The sequence below is a fragment of the Schistocerca serialis genome, chromosome 1 (genome assembly GCF_023864345.2).
Source record: "Schistocerca serialis cubense isolate TAMUIC-IGC-003099 chromosome 1, iqSchSeri2.2, whole genome shotgun sequence".
NCBI classification, from domain to species: Eukaryota; Metazoa; Arthropoda; class Insecta; order Orthoptera; family Acrididae; genus Schistocerca; species Schistocerca serialis.
In genome coordinates, this window is record NC_064638.1 from 1,281,338,457 (window position 1) to 1,281,348,750 (window position 10,294).

A 10,294-nucleotide genomic window follows, 5' to 3' on the forward strand; every position below is an offset into this window, starting at 1 on the left:
CTGTCCAAGTCATCTTGTATCCTCCTACAGTCACTCAACGACGACACCTTCCCGTACACCACAGCATCATTAGCAAACAGCCGCACATTGCTATCCACCCTATCCAAAAGATCATTTATGTAGATAGAAAAAACCCAGCGGACCTACCACACTTCCCTGGAGCACTCCAGATGATACCCTCACCTCCGATAAACACTCACCATCGAGGACAACGTGCTGGGTTCTATTACTTAAGAAGTCTTCGAGCCACTCACATGCTTGGGAACCAATCCCATATCCTCGTACCTTATTTAGGAGTCTGCAGTGGGGCACCAAGTCGAACGCTTTCCGGAAATCAAGAAATATGGCATCCGCCTGATACCCTTCATCCATAGTTCGCAAGATTCTAACATTCTGCGTGGTGTCTGTTTGCTCTATATCGTGTCTCCCTACCACTTTCGCGCAACGACGCTCTGAGCGTGTTTTTTAGGGAATTGACTAGTTTGAACCTGGGACCTGTTGCTGGCAAGGAGCCGCCAGACCACACATGACATGTAGAATTCAGAAGAGTTCAGTGAGACTACCGATGATATAACCAAATACTTAATGATTTCAGCGTCAGCTCCACTGCACTCCCTGTAAAAGAATCTTAATACTAACTAAATTTAGTGGAAGGGGTTCAAGGCTTTCCTATTTTTAGTTAGATGGTAAAATAACGTCGAAAAAGCAGTTAAGTTTACCATTGGAAATTTTATTCTACTCACAAAACAGTGTTTATAAATTGCACTATTGATAAAAGGAAATGTTTTAATACAGGATGATGAAAACCAACTGCGTTCAACAAAAATGTGAACGAATATTCCCTGAGTGGGTTTCCAAGTTCTACAATGGATCGAAGGATGACCTATGCCATATCACATCTATAATCTAGGTTTAAATTAAGTTTCACAAGAGAGAAAACTATCAAAATGGTCTACAGTGACCCTCAATTATCTTTAATTACTTATCTAACTTGTCGTAAATTACAGTGGCTGATGTGGCTTCTCAATAACTATATAACAGAAAAATCATCGCGTTTCAGATTTTTACTTCAAGTGGCAAATGTGAACACCATGAGCTTTAATTGACGATCGACACTAGTATTACGCAAAAAGGGGGTGTAACAGATGAGACTTCTGCAGTTCTGAGTGAAGCTTTATGCTCTGTTATGCGGCATCGCGTGCGTTCATTACCTTGTCGGTGTTCGTCAAGGGGCGGCGGTCAGCACAGCTCTGCTCACCTCGCCATCTCGGAAGAAACTCTCTCCTAACTTCTCCTTACTACAATTTACCGAAATTGGTTTAAAAAAAAAACTATCTGGCTGTGTTTTCATCTGACCAATCAGCGTCTCAATGTTAACCTTAAGCTCCGCCAACAGAAATTCTGTCTATCCAATGAGAAACGATATACTTTTCGTGGTGGGGCAATGTTTTTAAAGTTTGCAACGTAACAGAGACGCGAAAAAGTCTCACGCTAAAACTTGCAGCTGGTGTGGTCCTTTTAGTGTTATCGTAAGATCTATACTGTTCTTCTGGAGGGCTCTAGCTTTTAACATGGGGTGAGGGGTGGTCCTGGCGTAACAGAGACGCGAAAAAGTCTCACGCTAAAACTTGCGGCTGGGGTGTGGTCCTAGCGGTTAGCTGGCAACGTGGGTGTCCGTCCCTTATCGTAGGGCCTTCCAGCTTAACACGGTTCTGCTCTCGGCTTCTGTTCTCGTTTCTCCCCTCGGAACTACGTCTGTCTCACGGTGGGAAGGTATGACATGCATTTAGGCATTCTTGTGTTAGTCTGTGGTATTCCATTTGCTCACTCGTTACTCGTATTACTTTGGTTAATTTAATGTCACGATTTATTCGGAGCTATGTGACATACTACTGGATTTGTTTATCATGTCAGGGTTTTCATGGAAGGTGTTGGATTTGCCTGACACCTTACAAGATATGATGTGAAAAAAGGCGAGTTGCGTTTCGCAGGAGCGATCCTTTCTAAAGCCGTGCTGATGCATGGACAGCAACTTCTTTGTCTCAAGGAAATTAATTATATTCGAACTGAGAATATGTTCGAGAATCCTGTAACAAACCGATGTTAAGGATATTGGTCTGTAATTTTGAGGATCCGTCCTTCTACCCTTCTTATTTACAGGCGTCATCTGCGCTTTTTTCCAGTCGCTCGGGACTTTACTTTGGCCAAGATTCGCGATAAATGCAAGCTAAGTAAGAAGCGAATGCAGTAAAGTACTCTCTGTAAAACGGAATTGGAATCCCATCAGGACCTGGCGATTTATTTATTTTCAACCCATTCAGTTGCTTCACAATCCCGGATGTCTATCACTATGTCCTCCATACGGGAATCTGTACGAGACTCAAACGGCGGAATATTTGTACGATATTCCTGCGTGAAAGATTTCTCAAATGCTAAATTTAAAATTTCAGCTTTCATTTTGCTGTCTTCCGTTGCCGGGCCAGACTGATGAGTGAGTGACTGGATGAAACCCTTGACCCGCTTACCGATTTTACGTAAGACCAGATTTTCCTTGAAAACGAGCCTCCAGCATTACTGGAAAAAGTTCCTTTGACTACAAGGATGTATGTTCTTCTAACTTGACAGGCCCTCTCTGCATTCTAGTCATCAGGTGACAAATTATCTAAATAAAACATTCCACGAAAGATTTGTCGGGAAAAATGGTCACGTTTCTTGGTCACCGAGGTCCCCGAACCTCATTTCGATTTTTGTCTATAGGGGTGGTTGAAAGGCGAAGTCTTCTTTTTATTCTTCTTCTTCTCACAAAGGGGTCTGTACGAACTTCCTATCACCGTTTTGATTCATATTGGCGTCACGGATTGCGCGGCCTCTCCACCCTGAAGTTCGATTCCTCCCTCGGGCATGGGTGTATGTGTTGTTCTTAGTATAAGTTAGTTCAAGTAGTGTGTAAGTCTAGGGACCGATGACCTCAGCAGTTTGGTCCCTTCGGAATTCACACACATTTGAACATTTCTGGATTCATACTGACAGGGTGTGCAGGCCACGCTAGGACTTCAAGATACGTAAAACAAGACGCAACTCTCAACTGTCTTCGACAAAATCTAGTCTAAAAATTGTAGGCGTGTTTGTACACTTTGTATGGTCGCTAGTATTCAAAGAGTACGCAGCCGAGCGAGTAAGCGCTGAGTTTCATAGGCGTGCTGTTTCTGACTCGAATCTCGCTGCTGGTACTTCCTTTTTTTTTTCATTCCGGTAATTATGACAACAGACATGTGTGGCATGCCACCAAATTCTTTGATGACCGTGAACCGCTGATGACTATAAACCAAATTTGTGTTGCTTTAGACAACCTTGAAAGAACCGTGGGCGTGCCAAAACGCGGCATCAGTCATACGTGCTGTATGTCGCAGTAATTATTGTTTTGCTTGTTTCTACGATCTTGCGGCCTCTGCAGGTTGAAAATTATACTTATCACAAATGTACATACAATAATATTAATAAAATGGCATCTGATTTGACTGAAAGTTCTCGTGTATCGTCCGTTTACGAGGGTGATTCAAATGAAAAGTTCCATAAAATTTCGAAAAGTTGTGCGAGGTGGTTGGTAGGTGGCAATAATGTTCATTGGGGTTTAAAGTGACCGATAAGTGGCAAAGTGATGCTGCAACGCAAGAGAAGGCAGCAGCGTCCACACGAAGATGACCACCCCGCTGTCAACATGTATCGCGATTGAGCAGAGATCTATGAGGATATTTCAGTAGTGAAGGTGTCAAATCAATCGAAATACATCGCAGAATGACAGCGCAGTACGGTGATACGTATTTGTCAGTGCAACAAGTGTACGAATGATGTGGGAAGTTTAAAAGCGGTGTAACTTCTGTGGAGGATGACCCAAGACCACGGCAGGCACGCCGCACAGTGACGAACGAGAACATTGCGTTTGTGGAGAAGGTTGTAAACGAGAACAGACGCGTAATTCTGAACAAATTAGCTATGTTTGACGATTAGTACCGGTTCAGCGCAGAATATTGTTCACAATTTACTGCACTTCAGTAAGGTGTCTGCAAGATAGGTGCCATGGCAATTGACTGCCGAACTGAAAGACCGTCGCGTCGATACCTGTGATGGAAAAAACTTACAGACGATGAGTCTTAGGTCCGTTATAACAAACAAGAAACGAGAAGGCCAAGCAAGGAATGGCGCCACAGCTTGTCGCGGCTCTCAACCGTCTGCTGGGAAAGCCGCGCTCATTCTCTTCTGGGATGTAAGTGGAGTAATTCTGGAGCATTACATACACAGGGGAGTGACGGCAACCAGTACGTCTTATTCAGACACACTGAAAAGTCAACTTCACTCTGCACCCTGGAGTAAACGACCAGGCTTCTGACTTCAAGGGTATTAAAAACAAATTCGAAATCCAAGATCGCATAAGAAATTTCTTTATTTAAGACTACCCGTTTCAACAGTCTCTACTGTCATCTTCTGATTTTCAACATCTTTATGTTGTAAGACGTGTACGTTTTACGCTGGATCTCACACACAAGATGTCAAGTGGATAAATCTCAGCGCATTATAAACGTTTGTCATCGCTAAAATATTTAAAAATCTGCTGAGTTTTATCCACTTCACATCTTGTGCGTGAGGTTCAGCGTAAAATGAGCATCTTTTACAACATATAGATGTTAAAGAACTGAAGAAGACACCAAAGACTGTGGAAGCCGTCGTCTTAAACAAAGAAATTTTTTATTTGATCTTGGCTTTTGACTAGTTTTTAACAATTAAAACAGACCGTCCTTCAGTGCTCTGGAAATGAGAAAATCCAGTTCAGGCGTATTCCTACAGAATGACAACGCCCCCCCCCCCCCCTTCGCCAACATACACTACACAGGAAACTAAATCTGAATGTCTGGTAAATCCTCCTTATTTACCAGACCTTGCTCCTTGTGACTTTCATCTGTTCGGTGCACTCAAAGAAGCAATGGGAGGCAGGCATTTCAAAAGAGACGAAGAGATGAAAACCGGTGTGCACAACCGGCTACACACACGACCAAAACGAATTTTTCGTCTATGCACTTCCAAAGTAGTGGAATACGTGCACGCAACGTCAGGTTATAATTTATAGCACATTTAAGTTTTCCAAATCAATCACCCTCGTATTTCCAATCTCCTTACCAAAAGATGTTTTTCACCTTTTATTAGGACAAAGATTACGAAAAGAATATATAAGGCTTTAGAACTACTTGGGAATGAAAAAAATAAAGTAGCGGCAGCGACATTCGATCCAAAGACCACGCGCTTATAAAACCAAGCGCTTATTCACTCCACTGCGGACTCTTTCAATATTAGTAAAAATACAAAGTGTACAAACTTTTCAAACACTAATTTCTCGGAAACGGTTGAGAGTTGTGTGTTCCTGTTTACATGTGTTCGAATCCTAGTCGAGCCCCACACAGCCTGTCACTATGAATCAAGTCGGTGTGGGAAGTCCCCTTGTTAGCGTTAATCCCGTTTAGTACGAAGTGTGCTGTATTCAGGGTCCGACAAATTTAATTTATTTAACTTTGCGGCCAGATGTCCTTCCTGTAGTTGCATTTGTCAGATACCTAAAGGAGGAAAGTCGTGTGTGCCATCTGTTGGCGAATCATGTAAACTTTGTACCGTGTGTGATCGTATTTTAACTGTTCGCGTATCGTCTCTTCTGACGCAGAAACTGGGGATACCCCAGCGTGGGAAACTGCCAAAAAACCACAGCGAAGCTGTCCGTCCCGTCAAGATGACGCGCTGTACGTTATCCACTATGAGCAGATCAGGTTGAAAGGGAAAATCTACTAAGAAAAAGTATACACAGGAAATCGAACAGATGGTTGGATTGCGAATAGTGCTGCCCTTATAGGAGAACACAAGGACGACTTATTGAAATTTACGAAAATCGGCTTAGAACTTAATCATTTCCCTTTGCTTAATACCTTGAGTCCGAGTGGATTCTATCTGCCTTTCGCATGAAACCACCGATGCTGCTGAAAGACAGAAACTTCTAATGGTACACTGATGAACTTCTGCGAATGTAATACATTACGGAAGACACTTAAACCGTTCAGAGTTAACAATCGGCACGGATATCGCGCTGCATTATTGTAGGAGATTCTGACTTGTGGTTCTTTTATAGTGGCCAAAATGAGATCATTGCGGCTGGTCCAGGCGGAGGTTCGAGTCCTCCCTCGGGCATGGTAGTGTGAGTTTGTCCTTAGGATAATTTAGGTTAAGTAATGTGTAAGCTTAGGGACTGATGACCTTAGCAGTTAAGTCCCATAAGATTTCACACACATTTGGACTTTTTTTTTTGAGGTCATTGACAGTGAAGGTAAGTATACCTTAATTATGGTAACGTATGGTGCTTTTTTGAGTGTAATCGAAATGAAGCCACTGGGATAGTACGTAGCTGTGATACAAATTTTATTAACATGAAGGCCCGTTATTGTTTTTATTTAGGACTGTAATTCGTTTTATGCATTATGCTTTCATGGATGATTGAAGATGTAGGATTTTGTCTTGGAAAAAGGAAAAATGCGAATTTGCTTTCAGATATATTACATCAAATGACGGATGGAAATTAGGAAACTTGTGGTGAGGACTTATGGGACCAAACCGCTTAGGTCATCGGTCCCTAAGATTACACACTACTTAATCTAACCTAAAGTAACTTACGATAAGGACAAAACGCACACCCATGCACGAAGGAGAACTCGAACTTGCGAGGGGGGGAGCCGCGCGAACCGTGACAAGGCGCCTCAGACCGCGCGGCTACTCCGTGCGGCCAAAATGACGGATGATTAGAAACTGTATGTCCCAGTGGTTCCTTAAAACAACTGATTGTTTTTACTTTTGCTAATTTCATTTTATATTTGTTGCTCATTGAGATCATAAAAATTTTACATTTATAATACAAAATGCAACCACCTCCTTAAATTGATTGTTTACTTTTTACCAGTTTCGTCTTATATTCGTTGCTCACTATCACTATGAAGGTTAATTATATGAAGAACTTAAAAATTAATTTTTTTCATATTGATGGGGCACGAAGAGTTAACACGTTCCTTGAGTATGTGTTGGGTCTACATTCGAGCAGTTGTACGTCTGTAACCAATAAAAATTAGACACGTTATATTTTATATTTTATTCAAATTAGCCTATGCTACTAAATCCCCGACTGTTTAAAGAACCAAACTCCTGTATTTAAAACAGCTTCAGACAACTGATTACAAATGACTTAACAAGTTAAATAACTGACGTTACGCATATATGCGAGAAAAAAAAAATTAGAAAAGGTTTGAAGTTATGTTTAAAGTTTGTTGCAAATCGCTAGATTATCTCATTATCAAACATTCGATAAGTATAGTCCGGGTGAACTGCGCTCCGTTTTAAGCAATACCTAGTTTTCCGCGGTGGCCGAGCGGTTCCAAGCGCTTCAGTCCGGAACCGCGCGTCTGCTACGGTCGCAGGTTCGAATCCTGCCTCGGGCATGGATGTGTGTGATGTCCTAAGGTTAGTTAGGTTTAATTAGTTCTAAGTTCTAGGGGACTGATGACCTCAGATGTTAAGTCCCATAATGCTCAGAGCCATTTAAACCATTTGAGCCTTGTTTTCCACACATCCAATGTTTATGACATCATATCTCCTAGATTTGTGTTATACAATGATATAATCTTGCAGGTGCATTCGGAGGTATATGGGGATGATTCCTGCAAAGTGTGTTGCGAACAGACCGAGTAGTAAAGAAGTACTAAATTAAAATATCATGTCTGATGTTAAAGAGGTACTGCGTGAACAGCGAAAATATGGGGGATTGTGCCAAGAAGAAAAAGTTTCGTAAGGGTTTGGTATTAGGCGGAACGCTCGTTTGAAGTCGCTAAGTTGTTCTCATTGTCAAAAATACTGAACCAGCAAAGTCCGGGTATTTGCGCGCCATCGGTTGCACTGCCTCATGACAAACACGCAGCTTTTAACTACAGTATTTGTCTTACTCTGGCACACTTTTAACATAAGATTACACCTCTTAATGAGTAGATTATGATGGGATTTATTTTTAAATTCGGACAATACGCGAAATACTGAAAATCGAGTTTCTGTTGGTGCTACACTGCAGTTGGTACGGAGTTCCGGATTTCGGATTTCGGAATAGCTTTAGAGTAACATAAACACCACCTCCGAAGATATTACTGAGCCGTGGCGGCTGGCGCTATGGTGTCTACTTGCATCGCTGATATCGATATTCGGCTGTCCTGGCCGGCCGCGGTGGTCTAGCGGTTCTAGGCGCTCAGTCCGGAACCGCCAGGCTGCTACGGTCGCAGGTTCGAATCCTGCCTCGGGCATGGATGTGTGTGATGTCCTTAGGTTAGTTAGGTTTAAGTAGTTCTAAGTTCTAGGGGACTGATGACCATAGATGTTAAGTCCCATAGTGCTCAGAGCCATTTGAACCATTTCGGCTGTCCTGCTACCTTTGACTGCTCTCCCCGGCGGTTTTCAGGGTGAACGTCTGACGGACGGTCTCCGGTCGGCGTTGATCGAGCCAACTTGTATTGAAAACAAGCCGGCGTCCCTCACCTTGGTGCACGGGCCTCGCCGCGCTCGTCTTTGGTCGCTCCGGATGTACGGTGCCCTCATTGGGCACCTTGACATGCAAAATTGTGGTGGGTTCGTCGTCTCACACTGAACAGCTTCCCAGCTCGTAATTTGCAAGCTCCAAATTATTTTGTGTTTAACTAAGAAAATTGTTGAAACTTTTTGTGGCATACCATGTTGAATACACCGGTTCTCGTCCGATCACCGAAGTTAAGCTACATCGGGCCCGGTTAGTACTTGGATGGGTGACCGCATGGGAACACCGGGTGCTGTTGCACAGGTCATCCCCGTTCTCAAGAAGGGACGTCGAACAGATGTGCAGAACTATGGGCCTATATCTCTGACGTCGATCAGTTGTAGAATTTTGGAACACGTATTATGTTCGTGTATGATGACTTTTTTGGAGACTAGAAATCTACTCTGTAGGAATCAGCATGGGTTTCGAAAAAGACAGGCGTGTGAAACCCAGCTCGCGCTATTCGTCCACGAGACTCAGAGGGCCATAGACACGGGTTCCCAGGTAGATGCCGTGTTTCTTGACTTCCGCAAGGCGTTCGATACAGTTCCCCACAGTCGTTTAATGAGCAAAGTAAGAGCATATGGACTATCAGACCAATTGTTTGATTGGATTGAAGAGTTCCTAGATAACAGAACGCAGCATGTCATTCTCAATGGAGAGAAGTCTTCCGAAGCAAGAGTGATTTCGCCCGCATCTCGTGGTCGTGCGGTAGCGTTCTCGCTTCCCACGCCCGGGTTCCCGGGTTCGATTCCCGGCGGAGTCAGGGATTTTCTCTGCCTCGTGATGGCTGGGTGTTGTGTGCTGTCCTTAGGTTAGTTAGGTTTAAGTAGTTCTAAGTTCTAGGGGACTGATGACCATAGACGTTAAGTCCCATAGTGCTCAGAGCCATTTGAACCATTTTTAAGAGTGATTTCAAGTGTGCCGCATGAGAGTATCGTAGGGCCGTTGCTATTTACAATATACATAAATGACCTTGTGGATGATATCGGAAGTTCACTGAGGCTTTTTGCAGATGATGCAGTGGTGTATCAAGAGGTTGTAACAATGGAAAATTGTACAGAAATGCAGGAGGATCTGCAGCGAATTGACGCATGGTGGAGGGAATGTCAACTGAATCTCAATGTAGACAAGTGTAATGTGTTGCGAATACATAGAAAGAAAGATCCCTTATCATTTAGCTACAATATAGCAGGTCAGCAACTGGAAGCAGTTAATTCCATAAATTATCTGGTAATACGCATTAGGAATGATTTAAAATGGAATGATCATATAAAATTGTTCGTCGGTAAGGCAGATGCCAGACTGAGATTCATTGGAAGAATCCTAAGGAAATGCATTCCGAAAACAAAGGAAGTAGGTTACAGTACGCTTGTTCGCCCACTGCTTGAATACTGCTCAGCAGTGTGGGATCCGTACCAGATAGGGTTGATAGAAGAGATAGAGAAGATCCAACGGAGAGCAGCGCGCTTCGTTACAGGATCATTTAGTAGTCGCGAATGAGGATAAAATCAGAGAGATTAGAGCCCACACAGAGGCATACCGACAGTCCTTCTTTCCACGAACAATACGAGACTGGAATAGAAGGGAGAACCGATAGAGGTACTCAGGGTACCCTCCGCCACACACCGTCAGGTGGCTTGCGGAGTATGTATGTAG

The 10,294-nt window shown here is 43.2% G+C and overlaps 1 pseudogene; it reads left to right on the forward strand.

Annotated features, from left to right (window-relative positions):
* The first annotated feature begins 8,779 nt into the window (after positions 1 to 8,779).
* LOC126427103 (5S ribosomal RNA) lies at positions 8,780 to 8,897 on the forward strand (annotated as a pseudogene).
* Positions 8,898 to 10,294: the final 1,397 nt, after the last annotated feature.